The 23,615-nt window shown below is 42.8% G+C and overlaps 1 protein-coding gene across 1 annotated transcript in view; it reads left to right on the top strand.

The window, feature by feature from the left end:
* The window catches only part of SLC25A36 (solute carrier family 25 member 36), a 149,613-nt gene that overhangs the window by 102,204 nt on the left and 23,794 nt on the right, over positions 1 to 23,615 (top strand). The window lies entirely within an intron of this gene.

The raw sequence follows: 23,615 nt of genomic DNA, 5'->3' as shown, positions 1-23,615 counted from the left end.
TGGTGCGGTATACAAACCTAAGGTTTAGTTTAGTTTAGTTTAATATATACTGCCTGTAGATAACTTATTATTAAGTTTTTGTTTGAACATCCATCTCTTTATCTATCATGAATCTCTCCAACTGATCAGGTTCAAAAAAAGCATATTAAATATTTAAATAAGTAACAATACATTTGGCAGGAAATTTTAGGAAAAAAGTTGCTCCCAAGGATAATACTCGAGATTTATATTGAAGAAATTGTTTCCACCTATATTGGATAGCCCTACAAAACATTTGTAGTTTCTGCCCACAGAACAGGAAATCTTTTTTTAAGAAATAATTTTCAAAACAATGCTTTTACAGTTTTCTGAGGCAAAAGTTGCCAAGAGGGTGGCACGTTCAGAAATTTCATCCTGAGTTGTTTCAAGAAATAATGTTAAATTTTCCAGTGGATTTTTCTTCTGATCAGATCCACCAAAAGCTCCTCCCTCTTGGTTAACTCCCTCCTTTAGGGCCGCAATCCAGTCGGGTTTTCAGGATTTCACCAATGAATATGCATTGAAAGCAGTGCGTGCACACAGATCTCGTGCATATTCATTGGGGAAATCTTGAAAATCTGACTGGATAGCGGCCCTCAAGGAGGGACTTTGAGACCCCTGCCCTAGTTGAAATATAGAAACATCTATTCAAAACTATAGTTTCAGCATTGCTCAATTCTAGAACCTCTGTAAAATATTTTCGAAGTATGATCTCTGACGAGAGCAGTGAACATTTGGGGAAATTCAATATTCTCAGATTTGAAGCTCTCATATGATTTTCGATAGTTTCACATTGCCTATGCAACCAAAGACTATCCTTAATTGCAGAAGTACTAGTCTGCTGTAGCAATACTATCGGAGAGCCTAATTTTTTAACTGCTCATTCTAATTGATTCATTTTCCCATCTATAAATTCCATTTTGGACACTACTTGATCTGAAAAAGCACAAAGCTTTTGTACTGGACCTTGTAGTAGAGCTTCAGACCTCTTAACCACCATCCATACATCCTTTAAAGTAATATTCTGGGGAATTTCCTCATTAAGTCAAATTTCCACTAGGAAACTCGACTGGTTGGATCAACTGTGGTTGTTGTATCACTCGGTCTGAACTACATTCTCTCCAACAGGAGGACTACCATTTGGACAAGTCTCCCCTGGAGAAAAACATGAGATGGGTGGACCCAGGGAAATTCTTTCCCCAGAACTTAATGAAGCCCCTGATATATTGCCTGCAATAGGAGAGGGAGAGATAGGCTTAGGAGCTAATACTAAATGTCTTTCAATAGGGTCTGGGCGAGTTGGGGTACTGGATGGTAACAATTTAGGCTTTATCTTTCGCTTTTCCATATTCACAACAAAACCACATAATATAAAAAGAAAATCTCAAACCGTGTTCCCTACTCCACTAGGGCTCCACCGGGAATCCAAAGGAGATCCCTGTGGCCCATGCTGCAGACAGTGGCAAGTTCTTGTCTTAAGTTAGCCTCCTGAACGTACAGGTAGGCCATTATTGGAGACCCACATTTTGGATGTTTTCTTCGAGAATGGACATTTCCCTGCTGCCTACTTTGTGCGCCTAGGGCAGGGGTGGGCAACTACGGTCCTCGAGGGCCGGAATCCAATCAGGTTTTCTGCATTTCCCCAATGAATATGCATTGAAAACAGTGCATGCAAATAGATCTCATGCATATTCATTGGGGAAATCCTGAAAACCCGATTGGATTCCTGCCCTCGAGGACTGGAGTTGCCCATGTCTGGCCTAGAGCCTTAGACCATAGGCTAAAAGGGGACTTAGACATTGTTTTTATTATGCCCCTCCACATGGCATACCATATGGCACATTCTGCAGTAGCAATTTTATTTTATGCCATCTTCCCATACAGTCCATTTTTGTGAAACAATCAGGATTTTTTAAATAGTCAACATTTTTTCCCACACTCAGCCAGAGACCTCAGCAGACCTTTAATATCATGGTTCACATTGACCTTCTTCTGTAGTTCCCTTAACACTCAGCTACTGATTTTGGAGAGAAAGCTTGATGAAGACAGTATCTTGGTGGTGTCACACTGTTTCCACTTTACAATGGTGGATTTGACAGTGCCCCAAGAGATATTTAGACACAATTGATATTTTCTTATAGCTTCCCCCTATCTTTACCTTTGAATAGCTTTATTCCAGAATGCTTTCAACGTCACTTTAGTATCTTTAGACTTTTGCTTCAGATTCACTTCAAACAATGAAAACAGCTTGATCCTTTATCTAGGGACTAGTGTTTAAGCCCGTTACATTAACGGGTGCTAGAATATATGGCTGTCTGTCTTTCTTTCTTTATGTCTCTCTCCCTGCTCCTGTTTCTTTCTTCCTTTCTTTCTGTCTTTCTCCCTCTTGCAATTTTTTTCTCTCTCTCCCTGGCACCCTTTGCCTGTCTGTCTTTATTTCTGTGTCTCTCTGGTCCCCTGTCTGTCTTTATTTCTGTCTGTCTCTCTCCCTAGCCTCCTTTGTCTGTCTGTATTTCTTTCTGTGTCTCCCCCCCCCCCACTTTCCTTTGCAGAAGCAGCAGTGCTATTTCCCTTCCCCTCCAGATCCCTGTGAAGTAGTAGCAGCATTTCCCCCCACCCACCCCCCATTCCCTTCTCTCCCCCCCATCACTTTCCTTTGCAGAAGCAGCAGCGGTATTTCTCTTTCCCTCCAGGTCCTTGCTGAAGCAGTAGCAGCATTTTCCCCCACCCCCCATTCCCTTCTCTCCCCCCCACTTTATTTTGCAGAAGCAGCTGTGATATTTCCCTTCCCCTCCAGATCTCTGAGAAGTAGTAGCAGCATTTTCCCCCACCCACCCCCCATTCCCTTCTCTCCCCTACCACCACTTTCCTTTGCAGAAGCAGCAGCGGTTTTCCCTTCCCCTCCAGGTCCCTGCTGAGTAGTAGAAACATTTTCCCCCACCCCCATTCCCTTCTCTCCCCCACCCCCCATTCCCTTCTCTCCCCCCCCCCATTTTATTTTGCAAAGCAGCTGTGATATTTCCCTTCCCCTCCAGATCCCTGAGAAGTAGTAGCAGCATTTTCCCCCACCCACCCCCCATTCCCTTCTCTCCCCTACCACCACTTTCCTTTGTAGAAGCAGCAGCGGTTTTCCCTTCCCCTCCAGGTCCCTGCTGAGTAGTAGAAACATTTTCCCCCACCCCCCATTCCCTTCTTACCTTGAGCTGCCCTGCTCCGTTCGGCCCCTCCCCCTTCCCTTCCCGTGTGCTGGCCTGCTGCGGCTGAAGGTTTTTTTCGGCGACTCCTCCTGTTAAAACTCCCCCCCCCTCCCGCAACCGCTCCTGTTCAAAGCGGCCTGCTGAGGTTCGCGGCCGCTGTAACGAACCTCGCAGGCCGCTCTCCAACTCGGTAGCATGTTCCCTCTGACGCGATTGCGTCAGAGGGAACGTGCTACCATGTGGAGAGCGGCCTGCGAGGTTCGTTACAGCGGCCGCGAACCTCAGCAGGCCGCTTTGAACAGGAGCGGTAGCGGCTGTTGCAGGAGGATTGGGGGGGGGGATTCGTGAGCGGCGGCAGGACCATGAGGCGGGATTGATTTTTTCGGCTTACCCTATCTGGGGAAACCGCCGTGCCAATTTCAAAGCAGCTGATGGAGGAAGGGAAGGAACGGTGGGGCAAATTTCGTCAACGGCAGTCCTTGTGCGGTTCGAGGGGGGGGGGGGGTGGAGTCGGCGACTTGCAGCTTCGCGTGCCTCCCACCCCCCCTTCCCTCCGGCTCCGCCGCCGATAGTTTCCACCTGCATTGCCCCTGGCGCAGCACTCACCGGCCCGTCGGGCGGGGAACGGAGGAACAGGTTCAGGGCTGCCAGGGGGGGAGAATTGAGTCCGGCTGAGACTGGCAGGAAGAGGAAGGCGGAGCAGATGAGCCGGCACCGAAAAAAACTTTAAAGAGCCAGCCAGACCGTGAGTGCGAGCTGTTGTAAGTTTGCATGTGCACTCTTGCCGGCCACGGACATACGGATCACGGAAGCACGCGGATTAGACTGCGCATGCGCCGCCTACGGTTTTATTATATAGATAGTTGAACAAGTTTAACTACGATTTGGCACAAATAGGTCCTAACAATTGTGGGTCATAAGCAGAGATTATTTGTAGGTAATAAAAAGGAAGGAACAGGGAGTAGGGAGGGGACAGGCCGCTACTGGGTGAATTATGTAAGAGACTGTTTTAGAGGCAGGTGTACACGATGCCCACTTGCATATAAACCTACATAAACTCACTCCTCACACTGATTGAAAGATTGCTTGATGTAAGAAGAATGGCTCTCTGCCCTGTCTGTTCCAGATTCACCACCTTCTCTGAGCTTTCTTGCAGGCTGCCTGGAAAGGAATGACTGGAGCAGAACAGCCCTGCTATTTTGGCTGTGGAGTCTGAAAAGAAGGGATGGAACTGCATCACTTGCCATTCGCCTAGACATTGAGCCCTGGTCATGAGATGTTTTTTTTAGAAACAGAGCAAATCTGGATTGCTATGATAGAGGATGTGAAGATTTATGCAGTCGATATTTTGTGGCTTCTTATTCTTAAATTACGTTTTGAATAATTTTTTATTTGTAAATAATGAAATTGTAGAGAATGTTGTATAGATGGGGGTAGGGGAACAACTTCATTGTGGGGTTCTTTTACTAAGGCGTGCTAGCCGTTTTAGTGCACACTAAACGCTAACGCATCCATTATAGTCTATGGACGCGTTAGCATTTAGTGCGCACTAAAACGGCTAGCGCGCCTTATTAAATGGACTCCTGTATTTTGAATTATATTTTTAGACAGAAATATGTGAAAAATGTACATCAGTGTGTAGATTTATACAAGGCACTGTACTACAAAAAGAGAGGCAGGTGTTGTGACAGAGAAAGATGATGAAAAAAGAACAAAACCAAATAAGGAAGTCTATTGGAAGAAATAAACAAATGTATTCAGTGCCTACTAAAACTTTATCATTAAATGCGACCTGGCCATGTTTCACCTGTAGGCTGTGTCAAATGTCAAAGTACATTACAAACAAAACAAAAAACGAAACAAAGAAATACAACGCCAGGTAAATTTACAAAATACATATTAGGAATAATAAAATAATATGTAGATAAACAGTGGTTGAATTGAAAAATGAAAAAAAATGCATATAAATCAATCTGTAACAACTTTCAAACAAATATGTATGCTATATTGGGGGAATTTGTTTTAATATAAATATCATATAATCCTGGTCTTTAAGCTGTGGAGTACCATAAGGATCCTTTTTATCACCAAAATGTTTTAACGTTTTGATGGGTACTTTGGGAAATGTTTTATAAATACTAAATGTGATATTTTATACTTGTGGATATGACACCAGTTTATTAATTCTCATCATATCCAGTAATAATTTACCATTCAATAATGTGTCATAACTAGAAAATTGGGCCACTAAACATTTATTGGAAATAAAATGATGACAAAACTAAATTTTTATGATTCAGAAGTAACAACATGCTACATTATATAGAGAACACAATATATTGGAAATCACTCTGAAATTTGAAATGTCACTTAAAATTTAGGAAATAATGAATTATTTTTTATTTTTAGACTGATAATTTTTTGATAGTGTCATCAATTATGACACACTAGACAATATTTTCTTTCTGATCATTTAAAAATATTAACGCAAGCTTTCATCTTACCTCAGTTGGATTATTGTAATACTTTGTATTTAGCCTGCTCAGATAAGTAACTCAAATGTCTTCAATCACTTCAGAATACAGCTTCTAGATTGATCTATAATGCTAAAAGATTTGATCATGTAACACCTCTTTTGATCAACCTATATTGGTTATTAATTACTGCTTGTAGACAGTTTAAATTATGTACATTAGTTCATAAGATCTTCTTTGAAATATTTAAGGACATCCCACTCTTATGACCAATTAATTGTAGTTTACTCATAAGAACCAGTGGAGTATATACACCAGGTTTTCCTGCCCTGAGACCCCATATTTGGGGATTTTCTGCCTGGGAAAGGACACAGGTTCAGCGGAGACGGACTTCAGCTCTCAGGGCAAACTTTCGGGTGGATCCAGCTGTGTGCTACTTCAGGACTCAGGGTCCATTCCCCTGGGAGCCAGGGAGCATCTTCACTTCCTATGATTTCTCCTCAGATAAGCATGCTGACCCCCAGATCCAGCAACCACTTGGAGCCTGACTGGCAGGATTGGAGATCAGACTCCATGTACCTTTTATCTCAGGGGTTGGAGATAGTCCTGGAAGACTCCAGTTCCCTGTTTGGGTCTGGCAGCCAAGATGCCTCTCTGGCACTTGACCGGGGGGATGATCCTTTGATCTGCTGTAGCTGGAAGTGCAGACCTCCATTTCCCAGTGCATAGTAATGAGCAGCTCCAATACTCGGACCTCCTTTTTTTCCAGCACATCCAGATATTACTGCCCTAGTTACTGGGCAATTGGAGACCCCGGAAGAATCCTTAAGGATTGTAAAAACCATATCCAGACTCTACCCAATAGCACCTGAGTTCCAGCAGCTGTTTGGTCAGCCAAAGGTAGACTGTGCGGTGGCTCAAGTCACCAAGCGCACGGCTCTCTCGAGTGAGGGAGGAGTTATGCTGAAAGATGCACAATATCGCATGGTGGACATGGTTTTGAAGAGTCTGTTTGAGGCCCTTGCTCTGGGAATCAAAATGGTGGTGGCAGCTTCATTTGTCACATGGATCTGTCATACCAGATTGAGACGGGAACCCTCTGGAGGAGCACGTCTGTCCCCAGCTGGTTCTAGAAGTGGTGGATTACGTAGCAGATGCTTTATATGATCTTACCAGGGTCATGAGCTAAAAGTTGTGAGTAACACACTTCTGCAAAACCTGGTTTGCGGGAATGAATTGATCACCTAACATATGGACTCCTGAGAAGATTAACAGGAATAAGCAGTGGATTATCCCACATCCATCTTAATAATGGCTTATGAACATTTCTGTGAAAAATATAATGATCTTCATACCTCCTCTTTCTTTCCACTTGCCATTAGATCTCAACCAAATTATAAATTGTCTTGTCATATATTAAAAACTTTATTTTTGAGACTTTATAAAAATTGTGTTTTATTAGATTAAATAAATCCCTTTGAATTTTGTAACATCTCAGAAATGACTGTTAAAACTCCTTATTGTAAATCTGCAAAGAGCCAATTATTTGATAATGGTAATATAGAAGTATCCCTATCACTATTGCTTTATAAGATATTAAATAGGTCATATGATCCTAAAACAAGCATAAATTAAGAGGCCCTTTTTCTAAAGTGTGGTAAGTTTTATAACCGCTAGGCCTTTCTCTAACCCAGTGGTTCCCAAACCTGTCCTGGGGGACCCCCAGCCAGTCAGGTTTTTAAGATATCCCTAATGAATATGCATGAGAGAGATTTGCATACCTGTCACTTCCATTATATGCAAATCTCTCTCATGCATATTCATTTGACTGGCTGGGGGTCCCCCAGGACAGGTTTAGGAACCACTGCTCTAACCCTTCTTGAAGGAAAGCTAAGACTAGCAAAACCGGTACTGTGATCGGGTCCTTACTCTTCTGTGCACACTAGCTCTGGAAGCATTTCCAGGCCTTCCCATAGGCAGCCAAGGTTGTCTGCTTCTTGGACTTCAGGAGAGCGGCAATCATCACTTCCGAATAGCCTTTACGTGCTCAAGATCCATGCTGTTAAGATTAAAGCGCTCTGTATCCCCCAGGGCAATTGGACCCTGTGAGAGAAACTCCGAATGATAGTGTAGTCTGAGACCCTGGTCCCTCTCTAGATGGATCAGACCTTTGTACTATGGTTGCCTTAGAAGTGACCTTATTCTTCATTGAACTCTGCCTTTCATGGGCTATGGTGGGAACACGTACGGGAGCTCTACCTGTGGCTATGGCTGCACCAGGACATCCAGACCAGCGTTTCCTGGCTTGTATCTTCGACTGAAGAACCAAGCTGCTTTCTTGTTTGCTGCCGACGCCATCAGGTCAAACCTCAGGCATCACTACTGACTCATGGTTCTGTCGAGTGCTTCCTGAGAGAGTCCAGGATCCAGAGTCTGTTGGCTGAGGAAATCCATTTGTGCATTATCTACTCTCGCTACATGTGCCGCTGAGAGTGCCAACAGGTGGATCTCTGCCCACTGAAACATCATTGGGCCTCCAACTCTAGAGGAGTACATTTGGTGCCTCCCTACTGATTGACATAGGCTACTGCCATTAAATTGTGTGAGAAAACTCAGACCGCCTTGTCCTGCAGTGAGCTTTTGAATAAAGAATGACACGGGGAAAAAATCTGTCCCTGTCACTGCACCGTCCCCGGCCCACCATCCTCTGCACCGCCCCGTCACCGCCGTTCCCTTCACCATCCCGTCACCGTCACCACCATCCCTTTCACCGCCCTGTCACCGCTACTGCCATCCCATTCACCGCCCGTCACCGTCCCCGCTGCATCCATATAAGCCTCAGTACTGCGAAACACCATGAAGACAGAAGAGAGTCCTGCCACTACTACTACTGCACTGAGAATCTGTTTCAGTGCCTCTGCCCTTAGTTAAAACAGAACATAAAATAAATCAATTGACTTGTCCTCCCTTGCAATGACGTGTCCCCCATGTTGACCTATAGCTCGAATCAGGTCAATTGTACACACTAAAAATGCAGGAGGATCTGGAATGTGAGCGCAGGCAGGCAGTGATACAAAAACAGCAGACACCCGACCGATTGCAGCGTTCCGCCATCTCCCTCCCTCTACCTCACCTTAGATATAGAGTATGCCGGCTTTCTTTTTCGCCCAGCCGCACGCGCGGCTGCTCATTTGTTCAATATTATCCTCTGATGCAACCGGAAACAGGAAGTTGCAAGAGAGGAGAGGACTGAACAACTCGAGCAGCCGCGCGTGCGGCTGGGCAAAAAAGAAAGCCGGCATATTCTACATCAGTGTTTTTCAACCTTTTTACACCCGTGGACCGGCAGAAATAAAAGAATCATTTTGTGGACCGGCAAACTACTAGGACTAAAATTTTAAAACCCTGTTTCTGCCCCATCTCCGCAAGCTCAGTCACCATAGAAAAATAGACAGCAGATATAAATTCTCAAAACTGACACATTTTGATCACTAAATTGAAAATAAAATCATTTTTCCTACCTTTGCTGTCTGGTGATTGATTTCATGAGTCTCTGGTTAAGTTTCCTTCTGTCTGTGTATCCTTTCTTTCTTTCTGCACTCAGGCCCTTTCTATTCCCTCCCTCTTTCCTTCCTATATCCTTAGTGCCCCCGGTGCCTCCTTCCTATGTCCTTAGTGCCCCCGGTGCCTCCTTCCCATGTCTTTAGTGCCCCCGGTGCCTCCTTCCCATGTCCTTAGTGCCCCTTCCTGTCTTTAGTGCCCCCAGTGCCTCCTTTCCATATCTTTAGTGCCCCTTCCTGTCTTTAGTGCCCCCAGTGCCTCCTTCCCATGTCCTTAGTGCCCCTTCCTGTCTAGTGCCCCAGTGCCTCCTTCCCATGTCCTTAGTGTCCCAGTGCCTCCTTCCCATGTCTTTAGTGCCCCTTCCTGTCTTTAGTGTCCCCATGCCTCCTTCCCATGTCTTTAGTGCCCCCAGTGCCTCCTTCCCATGTCTTTAGTTGAAACTGATGCACTTCTGATGTCCAAAGCAGGGCATCTGCAACGTATCTGTCTACAGGGATCAGTGGGATAAAAGCGTATGCTGGAAAGGACGTAAATGTGCTTTCACCCAGGGGACCATGTCTATATTTGCCACCAACACCTGCAAGTAATATCAGTGCTGGTCTGTCCCAAAACTACTTGATCTGACACATGAGCTACACTCTGCAGATTTCTGGGAGAAAAACTTTATTGTCCTTCATCTTGTAATTGACGTCCAGATACTCCAGGAACTGTGCAGGATCCAGGTGGCTTTTTGGAAGTTTATGACCCAGCCCAAGCTCTGCAAAAACTGGATTACGCGCTGCACAGCTGTCCTTCATTCAGATTTGGACAGAACTCATATCAGCCAGTCGTCCAGGTATGGATATATTTGTATACCCTCCTTGCGGAGGTGTGCTGCTACCATGACCATCACCTTGGTGAAGTTGTGTGGTGCCATGGCCAGCCCAAGCGGAAGGGCCAAGAAAAAAGTGCTGCTCCAGAACATTGAACCTCGAGAACTTCCTCTAATCTGGAAAAATAGAGCTATGTAGATAGGCCTCTGTTAAATCCAGCGAAGTGAGAAATTCTCCCAGTGCCAAGGAAGATATTGGACTGACCTCATTGTTTCCATGTGGAAACGTGGTATTTTGAGAGCAACATTGACCAGCTTCAGATCCAGGATTGACCTCCAGTCTTCTTAGTCTTTTTTGGGCACAATAAAGTATATGGAGTATCTGCCCAAGACTGACTTTGTGTCCAGAACGACTTCTATGGCTGCTAGATCTAGTAGCCTCTTTTCTGTTGCTCAGACTCTGACCATTTTTTTCTGGCTTTCCCACAGGAGAATCCACAAATAAGTCTGGAAAGGGATGAAAGAATTCTAGCTTTAACCCCTCCTGAATAATATCCAATACCCAGCAGTCTGAAGTGATCTTCGCCCACGCTTCCCAATAAACCGACAACCTCCCTTCTATTCTTGGAGGTACAGCTCCTGACCTGGTGTCAAAACTGCTTCTTGGTACTGACCCGTACCCCCTAAATCCCCCAATCCTATCCCCTCCACTCCCACCGCCCTCTTAAGTACTACCCTCAAAGTCATCCCAGAAGATATAGGACCATTAGCATGTAAAAATACATCCTGTTCATAATGCAATTTTTCAATCTGCAGAGAAGCATTTTCCTTTCTGTCCAGAACCCAAACTCTAGCATGGCACAGAAGGCTAGCCCAGTTTAAAGTCCAGAAGACCCAAACCTTCTTGCTTTCAAGTACCATCAAAGACCCTATCTTCACTTTAGAATTTTATTTCCCCAGAAAAATTTGGAGATTACTTAATGCAAATCATGTTGATTGTTACTCAGTAGCTAAAGGGGAACATGGTATAACACATAAGCCATCTCAGAATACTGGCCAAATGGAAATATAAAGACTTCCAAATAGCTAGCTGTTTAGTAGTTTGCAGAAGACAAGAGATATAATAATTATAATGCAGAAGACAGGAAATATTATAATGATACAAGTTGCTCAAATCAGAGGGCAATTGAATCTCTAAATATTTAAATTTGTCAGTCACCCATTGTAAAGGAAATCTCCCAAGCCAATGCAACAGATTTGTCCAGGTCTTAACCCAGAGAAGTCACCAAACTCAAATCTCTCCAAAAATGTAGGCAATGAGGGCCAAATTCTATAAATGGTGCCTGCCTACATTGTAGGTGCTATTCAGCACGGTAGTCAATCAACTACTTGGCACCGCTTTTAGAATCCTGCCTAGTGGCACCTAGGCATGCTTAGACATTGCTAGGCATCCTAGAAGTAGATGCCTGAATATTAGGCCAGGTTTTACCGGGTCTAGTTTACTGTGTTGACCTTGGATACCTAGGTCAACCACGCCTACTCTCCCCTAACCAAGCCTACTTTTCAGGTAGGCATTTAGGCATCAGAGGGTGCCTCCACTTAGGTGTCGCCAGGTGTCCTAAGAGTTTAGCACCAAATTCTTAATTGCTAATTTTTGTTGTTGTTGATTTGCTGAAATCTGGCATGGTCAATTACCACACCAATTAAGCCAATTTAAAAAAGTTGCATGCAGATCCTAAAGTTAGGCACCCCTTGACATCTGCAATTAGGGTGCAGTTTATAGAATCTGGTCCTGAGTGTCTGGGATGTGTAATATGAACCAAGAGATTGTCCACAAAAACAGAGATCTTAAAATGCTGTGTACCCATGCCTACCTTAAGTTCACTGATTTCAGGATTAACCATTATTTTTTTATGTGAGTCTTTAATATACGAAGGAATGGACAGGATTATTGAATGTAGAAAAGCATCAACGAAAATTGACAACAGTTCAGGCAGTTCAATCATTGTTCTTTATCATTGCTACATTATTTTATGCATTTTATAAATTTACATCTTGCATTCATGACGCAGCGAAACTCTGAAATCTGCAAAAATCACAATGCCAACTGCAGAAATCCTGAGAAAACATCTTGTATTCATGTTTTTCTGTCTTGGTTTGTAGTATATTTTGAACATTGACACAGCCTATGGGTGAAACTTGACTATTTTGGGTTTTATGAAGATGTTTTAACAGGCAGTATTACTACTACTACTACTACTACTACTACTACTATTATTAATTAAAATTTATAAAGGGATACCAGGCTTACAGAGTGATGTATAGACACACATACTCCCCCTCCCCTTTTTACAAAGCCATGTAGTGGTTGCTGCGTGGCAAAAGTCCCAAAGCCCTTTAAATTCTTATTTTCTTTGAGACAGTTAACTAAGCAGTCCGTGCTATCGAGCTTTATAAAAGAGGGGGATAGTAAGAAAGATAGTCATGTTTCCATGTTAAAGAATTGGCAGTTTATGAGCACAGCTTGGTATTTTGTGTTCCTTTTATTTTGACAAAACTGGAACTAAATTTATTTAATACATATATTGTAAATACTATTCTAAGATAACAGTAAAATTGAAATAACAGTACCTAATTTGTACCATCCCAGTAAAATGTCCTGAGTTTCCTTGTTCTCTCATTATAACATTTATAATGAAAATTGGGAAATGATTCTCAGGTCATAATAAAAGTTGCTTAATTATTCCTGATTGACAAGGTTAGCATTTGAAAAAGGTTATGAGTGTGTTTTATATATATATATATATATATATATATATATATATATATATATATATATATATATATAAAATTTATTTTTTTTAATTTAGGTAAGTATTTAGCTTTAAAACATTTTCATTGCTGCAAATGGCAAAAACTTCAGTACTCAAAACTTACTATTACATACTTGATTCTGTGGCCTGTTAGTATTTTTGTTTTCTACATAAATATATTTTTTAAAATAAGAACAGACAATTCTTAACCTGAAAAAGTTAGATTGCAGTAACAAATTAAGAAAATCCTCCTCCTGGGATTTGTTTGTACTCATCTGTCTGAGGTCACTGCTTGTTGTTATGATACAGAAAAGCCTGTGTCTATTTTAGGCATTTACTGTACATTTCTCCCGTGAAAAGAGTGAGATCGTATCATCTCATGCTCCCCATCCGCAGGTCACTTCCTGCAGAAATATGGACTAACTTAAACCTCGTGAGTACTGAACATCTCTTGCAGCCTCGAGTGTAAGAACTGCACTTCGGGTTTGTTAAAAGAAAAAGTAGGTAGCAATAAAATTAAAAGAAATAAAATATTGTAAAGCGATTCCTCTTCTATATTTAATGCAATATAATATTGTCTTGAAATAGGTATCAATTTTTAATTCATTGTGTACTTTAATGCAGCTCAGGGAAAGGTAGAGAATACCTTTCACTGGTGGCTGTTAGGATTAAATACTATTGACTAATAGAAGAGCCCTTTAAATAACAGCTAGTTATTTCCCCCCCCCACCCAAAATGTAGAGTTGCATCTTTAAGATGCTACAGCTTGTATTCATATATTTGTTCTACAGTAAAGTTGTTGTCTTCTGTGTTGCCATTTTAAGCATTAAGCAAGCCAATGTTTCATGTCAGCCCAGAATAGGCATACTTGGGATCTTAGCTGTTTTGTTTTTATTTTTTATTTCAATACAAAATGCTTGGGGTCAACCATTTCCAATTATTCAAATTGCATAGGTAATTTTTTTCAATACAAATATTTGCAGTAAAAAGTTGCTTTCTTATAAAAGAGTATTTATGATACAGGGCCTTAAACATTGGTGCAATCAGATTTGTTTCAGTCAAATAGCTGGAAATATAGTAAAATAAGGTGCAGCACCATAATAAAATTTATATTGATGCTGCTGGGTGAACAAACTGCAAAAAAAAATTTTAAGTGGTTTCTTGTGTCTTTAATGTGAATACCAAATTTTTCATTTGTTGAATAGCCAAAAGCTTGCTGCTGTATATAAAATACATGAAACAAGGTACAGTCATGTGAAAAAATTACGATATCCTATTAAATATTCAGTTCTTTCTTAAGAAATGTTCACATATCTATCAAATCTGGAAAAGAAAGTGATGTAATTACAGGTAAACAACAAAAGTTTCCTTGAATTACTCATGAAACAAAAGATATCCACAAAAATGTATATTCTAACTGAGTAATAAAATAGGACACCCTACACCCCAATAGCTAGTGTTACCCCCTTTGGCTGAAATAACTGCTGTGAGATGCTTCTTGTAGCCATCTACCAGTCTCTGACATCGGTCTGAGGAAAGGTTGGCCCACTCCTCAATGCAGAATTCTTTCAGTTGTGAGATGTTTGAGGAGTTTCTTGCATGTACAGCCCATTTCAAATTACCCCACAGCATCTCCATGGGATTAAGATCAGGGCTTTGACTTGGCCACTCCAAGACTCTCCATTTCTTAGTTTTCAACCAGTACTTGGTGGATTTACTGGTATGTTTTGGGTCATTGTCGTGTTGAAGGGTCCAATTTCGCTTTAGCTTTAATTTTCTTACAGATGGTCTGACATGTTCCTCAAGCACCCTCTGATATATGGTAGAATTCATGGTGGATTCTATGATGGTGAGCGGGCCAGGTCCTGCTGCAGCAAAGCATCCCCAAACCATGACACTTCACCTCCATACTTCACAGTTTGTATGAGGTTCTTTTCCTGGAATGTTGTATTTGGTGTACTCCAAACATGTCCTCTTTTCTGGTGTCCAAATAATTCAATTTTAGACTCATCTGTCCATAGAACACTATTCCAGAAGTCCTGGTGTTTGTCTACGTTCTCTCTGGCCTTGATGTTTCTGTTTGGAAAGTCTTCCATTTGTACACTGTTTTCTGGACCATGGAATGGCTAACGTCAAATTCTTTCGAGATCTTTTTAAACCCCTTACCAGATTTATATGCTGCTATAATCTTCTTTCTGAAGGCCTCAGACAGCTCTTTTGATCTCACCATGGTGTTCTCTCATTGCAGCAGATATGAGCAAATCAAATTAAATGTCTGAGGTTTAAGTAGGGTAAACCTCCTTCAAAATACTGAGTAACGATGTTCTAATCATGTGCACCTGATGTGATACATCTGTATGTGATTTGAGCCACTCTAAGTGGGAGGATATGTGGGGGTGTCCTAATTTATTCCTTAGTTAGAATACACATTTGTGTTGATATCTTTTGTTTCATGAGTAAATCAAGGAAAATTTTGTTGTTTACCTGCAATTAAGTCACTTTCTTTTCCAGAGATTAAAAAAAAAAAAATTTGACATCGATATGTAAACATTTCTTAAGAAATAACTGAATATTTCATGGGGTGTCCTAATTTTTTTACATTACTGTATATCACATCAGTTACAACATATAATATCAAATTTAGAATTTAAAAAAAAAAATAAGAAATAGGATAATAAAATATGGTAAGGATTAAAAATTTGACATATGGGGAAAATGTTAATAGTTACTAAAAGCTTTTAAGTGAGTGTTCATTAAGGAAAGAATTCATCAATCTGTGATAGTGTTTCGGCCTTTACAGCACCTTGATGCACTGTGGGATTCAGCAACCAGCAATATCCCGGTACCTCAGTTTGCTGAATCCTGTGGCAGTGGGTTTCCCCTTCCCCATGGACCTGATTCCCCCGGGCTGGCCCCCAAATTGGCTATGTGAATAATCATTGGTGGTCCGGGGGATCCTCCAGGGGTGGTCTAGGGTCTGGGGCTCTTTGGCCAGGAGTGATGCCCAATTGTTCCTGGCCACTCTAGAACGGTCATCAAAATTCTGCCACTATTGGTAGTCTTCATGTCTACCCAGATCCCAGACCACCTCTGAAGGCCCTCCCCGGATCACCAATGATGGTTTAAGAAGCCACTAGAGGTGGTGGGTAGGCCTGTGGGGGGCCATGTATCAGGGGAACCCAAAACTACCCAGGGGGGAGGGAGGGAGAAGAACCCAGCACCGCAGGCCAGGAGCATTAGGCTGTGGTTATACACTGCCTGATGCTCCCAGATGGTAAATACCATATATACTCAAATATAAACCGATATGAATATAAACTGAGGTGATCTGTTCCACCCCAAAAAGTAGGAAGAAAGGTTGACCCGAATATGAACTGGGGGTTTATATTCAAGTGCCCACAATCCTCTTCCTCCCCTGCCAGGCTCTGCACCCTGCCTCCCTCCCTTGCCAGGCTTTGCTCCCAGCCCCCTCCCACCCTTGCAAGGCTCTATACCCAGTTCCACCCTCCTTGCCCTTTCAAGCTTTGCACCCAACTCCCTTCCTTACCTGCCATGCCAGGCTCTGCACACACACACACCCTCCCTCCCGGCCAGGCTCTGCATTCAGCCCTCACAGGCTCTGCACCCAGTCCTCTTCTTCCCCTGCCTCCTTCCTCCCCTACCAGGTTCTGCACCCAACCTCCCTACCTCCCTCCCTTGCCAGGCTTTGCACCCAGCCCCCTCCCACACTTGCAAGGCTCTTTACCCAGTTCCACCCTCCTTGCCCTTTCTATGCACATAGCCACCCCCCTCCCTGCCAGGCTCTGCACCCAGACCCCTTGCTCCATGCGATGCTAGGCTCTATACCCAGCCCCCTCCCTCCCTGCTAGGCTCTGCACTCAGCCCCCCTCCATCCCTTCCCTCTCCTGATACCTTGCAGGCCTCCCCAGACCTGTCGTAAGCCCTGGTGGTTCAACAGTGGACAAGGACAGGAGGGATTCTTTCCACCTGTCCCGACTGACTCTGACACATCCCACCTCCCAAACCTTTTTAAAACCTACCTTTAAAGCTCTGGTGGTAAGCGGTGAACTGGGGCAGGAATGATCTTCCTTCGCTCCTGCCCCATGCAGAGCTGCTATCTGAAATAGCTGCTGCAAGTTCTCATATAACCTTGTGAGTTCCTACGTTCTCACAAGGTTGCCATGAGAATTTGTGGCAGTCTTTTCAGATAATGGCTCTGCAAGGGGCAGAAGCATAAGAAATTCGCTCCTGCCACGGTTCACTGTTGTACCACCAGGGCTTTAAAGATAGGTTTGTTAAAAGTCTAGGAGGTGGGAAGGAGTGGTGGGATGTGTCAGAGTCAACCAGAACAGGAAACAGGAGGGATCCATCCTCTACTGGCCTACCGCTAGACCACCAGGGCTTATGGCAGGCCTGGGGGAGGCCTGCAAAAAGTCTGGAAAGGGTGAGGGTGTGTGCTGACCCAAATATAAACCAAGGTCCCCATTTTTGGGCCAGCATAGGATTCATTACGGATGGATTAAGCACCCCAACTCGCAAGTTGTTTGCAGAAGATATAATCATTTTCTTCTCTCTGCCCCCTTGTATCTCTGGGCAGCACCCCTCTCCTCAGTTTTATCTCTGCAAGTGAGTTGAGATGATCGGTCTTTTCATCTCTGCAATAGATTTTTCATTTTTGAGTATCTTTGCAAGGAGGTGCCCAGTAGTCTGGAGCTGCACTTTTAAAAGAGTACCTGCCTGCTTTAACACTTGGGAGCTCAGGGTTAGGTCCCCTAGGAGCGGTGCCGTGCAGGCTGATTTCACCCTGCGACTGGCCAGGAGACTTGGCAGAGGTTGACTGCAACACCCCCTCCCCCCCTCGAAGAAGCATGAGGGGCGAAGGTTTCAGGTTTTTGAACCTGAATAAAATGCAGCTTGAAGACACAAGCTGCTGGAGCCACCCTTGCTTGTCTAAGGCAGAAATTCATTTTCCAGCTGCAGTGAGAAGCTGATGCAGGCACAGCACATGGAAGTTCTGTGAGTACAACTCATTATTGTCTATGGGGAAAATCGTGGTGGGTCTGTTTTAGGCAAAAATAAAGGTTTCTGAGGGTATCCCAAAGGTCCCCCACCTCCAAAATCCTATTTTCAGTGTTTTTTTTAAAAAAAATTTTTGCTCCCACAAGCTGTTTTCTGGTGCCAAAATGATGCAATGGTGGCCATCTTAGATTTCCTGATTTCATTGTAAAAGCCTCCTTCTCAAATTGCCTCGGTTTTGGTAGGATCAATTATTATGGACTCTTCAGGTGGCTTAGACCCCATATCATGCCAGCTTTGCGCTGGATGGGCGGGGGAGGAGCGTCCTTGTTCCATGTGCTGCAGGGTACATGGGGGGGGGAGCCATGGGCATAGTCTCCTCTGATCACTCAATGGGTCAGGAGGGGTAGAATGCTTGAAATCTGTTAGTCTCTCTAAAACGTGACTTGGTGTCGCCAGCAAAGCACTTTTGAGCAGATGCCTTTGATTCTGAAAGGATTTTTGGGAGCTTTTGTTTAATAACCAACTTCTTTTGCTTCCACCAGTAATATTTTTGGTGTTATACCTTCTCCCCTGTTTTTGTCTGACTTAGTCTGCCCTTGTGTCTCTGGACAGCACCCCCTCTCTTCAGCTTATACCAAAGTGAGAACCCCCCCCTAGGAGATGAAATGCAAACAAGGGAGGTTGGCTTGAGGAACTCCCCGATCCAGATGTTTGATCGGCTCTGCAATAGTAAACAAAAGTTAATAAACAACTACCTAAAAGGACAATAAATAACGGTGGAGAAAGAAACCACCTACCTGTGTGCAATCGGCGCTAACACTTGTACACCTCTCAGCAAAAGAAAATGTACTGATATCGATCTTGGCTCTAACATGCCAGTATTCAAAGGACTCTGTTTCTCTTCCCTGTCTGCCTGCTGGATATTCTTCCCAGTCTAAAAGCCAACGCAGGAATAATAGACATCTGATAAAGCAGGGCATAAGGAATCGTATGCTGTTCTACAGGAAAGAAGATTATCAAAGTAAGAACCTAATCCTTCCTATGCACACAGCATATGATTCTTTATGGATGGGATGTACCAGAGCAGGCCCTTGAGTCTAGGGCAGGTCAGATGAGCCTGCGACCATCACAGAGGACCCAAAATCCCTATCAGTTTGTCCTTCTAAGGCGACCAATGTGCTAGCAGTGCACTCTGAAGTGGATGCAGGTGGGCCCTTGCCCACATAATCACTTCTATGGTCACTACCATGGATCCTAGAACCTGCAGGTAATGCCATGCAGTAGGAGCTGGCTTTGCCAAGATTTCCATAATCTGGTGTCTGAGCTTTAGTTTGAGTGGCTCCAGGAGAAAGACTCTGCCCTCTACTGTGTGTTTTTTTTTAAAAAACATTTATTTATTGAAAGTGAAAAAGGTCACAACCAGAGTAAATACAAAGTACACAGCGAGAGTGGAAAAACAGCCAAATACAAAGAGAAGGCATCATAAACAAGATGAGCAGCGACCCTGCAACCAAAGCCCCCCAGGGGCTCAGCAGGACAGGAAAAACAAAACGGTGCAGAGCTCTGATTGACCAGGGATAGCTCAAAAGGACAAAGAATACAATAAAGCAAGACATTAATTGTCATAACCTTCCACCATTTTATATTTAAGCGTCCCCAAAGGGACCTACCACAACATTCACCACCTCGCTCACAACAACAGCCAGTCCGAACAACAGAACATACATACTCCCAAGCATACCAACCTATGAGGCAGTATGTTCGATTGTGGAAGAGCTTGCAGGAACTGGTAGCAGCATTAATGGCTGTGCAGGGTGGGGGGTGTCTTAGCCTGTTCGCACTTTTTGCTCACATCTTCTTCTTCTTTTTCTCCTTCTTCTTTTTCCATCCCTCCTTTCTTTCTTTCTTTTCTCCTTTGCTTAGCATTTAGTCTACTGTGTTGAACAGATATCCAAATACTCCAGACTTTGGATTGGTTCCACGTGGCTCTTTTTGAAATTTATAATCCACCCCAGCTCCTGCAGGAGCTGGACTACCTGAGATGCTGCCTGGCGACATTCCATTGCAGATGGTGCTCTGATCAGCCAATTGTCCAAGTATGGATGGACCTTTATAGCTGCTTTGTGTAAATGTGCTGCTGCTGCTGCTGCTGCCACCACCATTACCTTGGTGGAGGTGTGAGGTGCACTAGCCAAACTGAATGGCAGCACAGAGAACTGAAAATGGCTCTGTAGTACATGGAATTTGAGAAACCTCCTGTGATCTGGAAAGATGGGGATAAGCAAGTAGACCTCTGTCAAATCCAGCAAGGCTAAATATTCACCCAGAGCTATCAAGGCAATGATTGATCTCACCATTTCCATTCGAAAACTGGGAACCTTCAACGCTGCATTGACTGCCTTGAGATCTAGAACTGGTCTCCAGTCCTGAGTCTTTCTTGGGCACAATCTCTCTGAGCCCAAGTCTAAAACTGGCACTGGCTCTATGGCTCCAATTTGTAACAGCCTTGATATAGTCGCAGTGATCTTGGCTGCTTTCTCCAGTCTTCCTGGTGGAGAACCCAGAAAAATGTCCCTGAGATGACATAATCCAAGTTTGTATCCTTCTCGAACAATGTCCAGCACCTACTGATCTGCAATATCACTTACAATATAATTTTTACTTATTGGTAGGATATAGCTCAGAGACATGGAGGGGTTAACAAAGGGGACAAACCCCCAACCACCTCACCACCCAATCATTGCATGATCCTCCATTTTTAAATTATTGTGCAAAATAACGCTTGTAGTTGATAAAAAAACTTGAACACTTCAAAAATATAAATGAAACTTGTAAGAGGTGAAAAAACACTTAACTAAACCATCTATTAGTTAAGTGTTTTTATATTTATCAACTACAAGCGTTATTTTGTACAATAATTTAAAAATGGAGGATCATGCAATGATTGGGTGGTGAGGTGGTTGGAGGTGGTGGTAAATGGTGCCCTCTCCAAAACGTCGGAGGTGACCAGTGGAGTGCCGCAGGGCTCGGTATTGGGTCCGATCCTATTCAACATATTTGTAAGTGACCTGACTCAGGGGCTTAAAGGTAAAATAACATTGTTCACCGATGACACCAAACTCTGCAACATAGTAGGTAAAAGCACTTTGTCCGACAGTATGAAGCAAGACCTACTTCTATTGGAACATTGGTCCGCGACTTGGCAGCTCGGCTTCAATGCAAAAAAAATGTAAGGTCATGCACCTTGGCAGCAGTAATCCGTGCAGAACTTACACACTAAATGGTGAGACCTTAACCGAGACTGTAGCAGAACGGGATTTAGGAGTAATAATCAGTGAAGACATGAAAACTGCCAATCAGGTGGAGAAGGCTTCATCCAAGGCTAGACAAATGATGGGTTGTATCCGCAGCTTTGTCAACCGGAAGCCCGAAGTCGTTGTACAGATCCATGGTGAGACCTCACCTGGAATATTGTGTACAATTCTGGAGGCCACATTACCAAAAAGATGTGCTGAGAGTCGAGTCGGTTCAAAGAATGGCCACCAGGATGATCTCGGGACTTAGGGATCTCCCGTATGAGGAAAGGCTGAATAAATTGCAGCTGTACTCACTCGAGGAACGTAGAGAGAGAGGAGACGTGATTGAGACTTTTAAATATATCACAGGACGTATTGAGATGGAAGATGATATCTTCTTTCTTAAGGGGCCCTCGGCCACAAGAGGGCATCCGCTAAAAATCAGAGGAGGGAAATTTCATGGCGACACCAGGAAGTATTTCTTCACCAAAAGGGTGGTTGATCATTCGAACGAACTTCCACTGCAGGTGATTGTGGCCAGCAACGTGCAAGATTTTAAAAGTAAATGGGATAAGCATGTGGGATCTCTAGGGGGGTAAAGTCGAGGGGATGGGTCATTAAAGTGGGCAGACTTGATGGGCTATGGCCCTTTTCTGCCGTCATTTTCTATGTTTCTATGTAAGTTTTTTTTATCAACTACAAGCGTTATTTTGTACAATAATTTAAAAATGGAGGATCATGCAATGATTGGGTGGTGAGGTGGTTGGAGGGTTTGTCCCCCTTGTTAACTCCTCCATGTCTCTGAGCTATATCCTACCAATAAGTAAAAATTATATTGTAAGTGATATTACATTTAGATCTATTTCAGAGACACAAGGGGGCAGAGAGAAGAAAATGATTGATGTCTTCTGCAAGCAACTTGCGAATTGGGGTGCTTAACCCATCTGTAAGGAATCGTATGCTGATCTTCAGGAAAGAGGATATAATCCTTCCTTTCCTAAATTTGATAGCTTGATTCCCACCAGTTATCACTTTGTCTAATTAAAGATTGATCAAATCTATTACCATTCTTCATTTTTAAGAAACCTATGGCAGACAAGTGTGATTTATCAGTAATGACTTGAGGATTAATGGCATCATAACACACTTCTGTATCCCCTGTTAAATATTGAGCTTGATGCTCCATTGAAATATTTCAGTTATTACAAAAATATTGATATATAGAGAATATAAACTACTTTTGGGAGTTGGCTTTATTCAAATGGAAGTCTTAATTGTCACTCATGAAACTCCAGACTTTATAGATGCGTGAGGACTCTTAGGTGTTTTAGCTTACATTTGAGAGCCCATTTGTAAGGGAGCAAAGTTTTGTCACTTTCACTGAAAATTTTGAAAGTACCAGATGTACTTGTTGATTAGCACCTCATAACACTTTAATTTGATGAATTATATAATAGAGCAGAAAAATATTAATGACTTAACAGTTCAATCACTATTCTTAAACATTAGATCAACATTAAAACAGTTAAGATCCCTTGCTATTTCTGTTTTGTTCTAACATTTTTAACTTATACACACATTGAATAGAGTAACTGGTATGCAAGCTGTACTGTTATAATTTTATTGTTGAATACCTGAATGAGAAAGCATGCTGAAACCTGGTTTCCTATACTTTGTGAATATTGAAGACTCTGCCAGATCAAGATGGTGTCTGACTGCTAAGTAAACTGTCAAGACTGTACATTTGTACAGATGATGCATATTGTCTTGGGAGGTATGCAAGTGTAAACAGTCTGGATATTTGCATTTTAGAGGCAATTTTCCAGTACACCTGCCTCCCAGGCTTCTTTCTCAGGTTTTACTACCTGTGAAGTGGGAATGTTTTGTAAGTTATTACAACAGTCCCTCTGTGGTACTTCAGAGTATCCTTTACCTTGCTCATCTGTATGAGATGGTAGTGCAGGTATAAGAGGTGATGCTGCTTTTTTTTTTTTTTTAGGAAGCCCAAAGACTATTTAGCCCCAGCTGAAACGGATACTGTCTTTTGTAATGTGGTATCATAGTATAACATTAGAAATGTTTGTATGCTTGTACAAGTATTCATGGGGCCAAGCAACAATCTTTATTATCTAAATCTATTCATATTAATAAGTTACATATTTGAAGAGGGGCTCTGCCACACCTAGGCAGCAGATACTAAATGTATAGCTTTATATACTTTCTTAGATGTTATCTTGGATAATAAAAACTAGTACAGAATTCATTGTTTTTAAGATTGCTGCACTTGTATTTAAATGGTGCTTGATTGTCCTACTATACTCTAGAAACCAGTTATGAAGTGAGTTAAAATTGGGCTACTTGTAAGTAGATTAAGGGGATAAAGGGAAGAAGTTCCAACAGAGAGTTTGGATTTAATTCTATTTTCT

Source organism: Geotrypetes seraphini, chromosome 9 (genome assembly GCF_902459505.1).
Source record: "Geotrypetes seraphini chromosome 9, aGeoSer1.1, whole genome shotgun sequence".
NCBI classification, from domain to species: Eukaryota; Metazoa; Chordata; class Amphibia; order Gymnophiona; family Dermophiidae; genus Geotrypetes; species Geotrypetes seraphini.
This window is presented reverse-complemented; position numbering and strand designations above follow the sequence as displayed.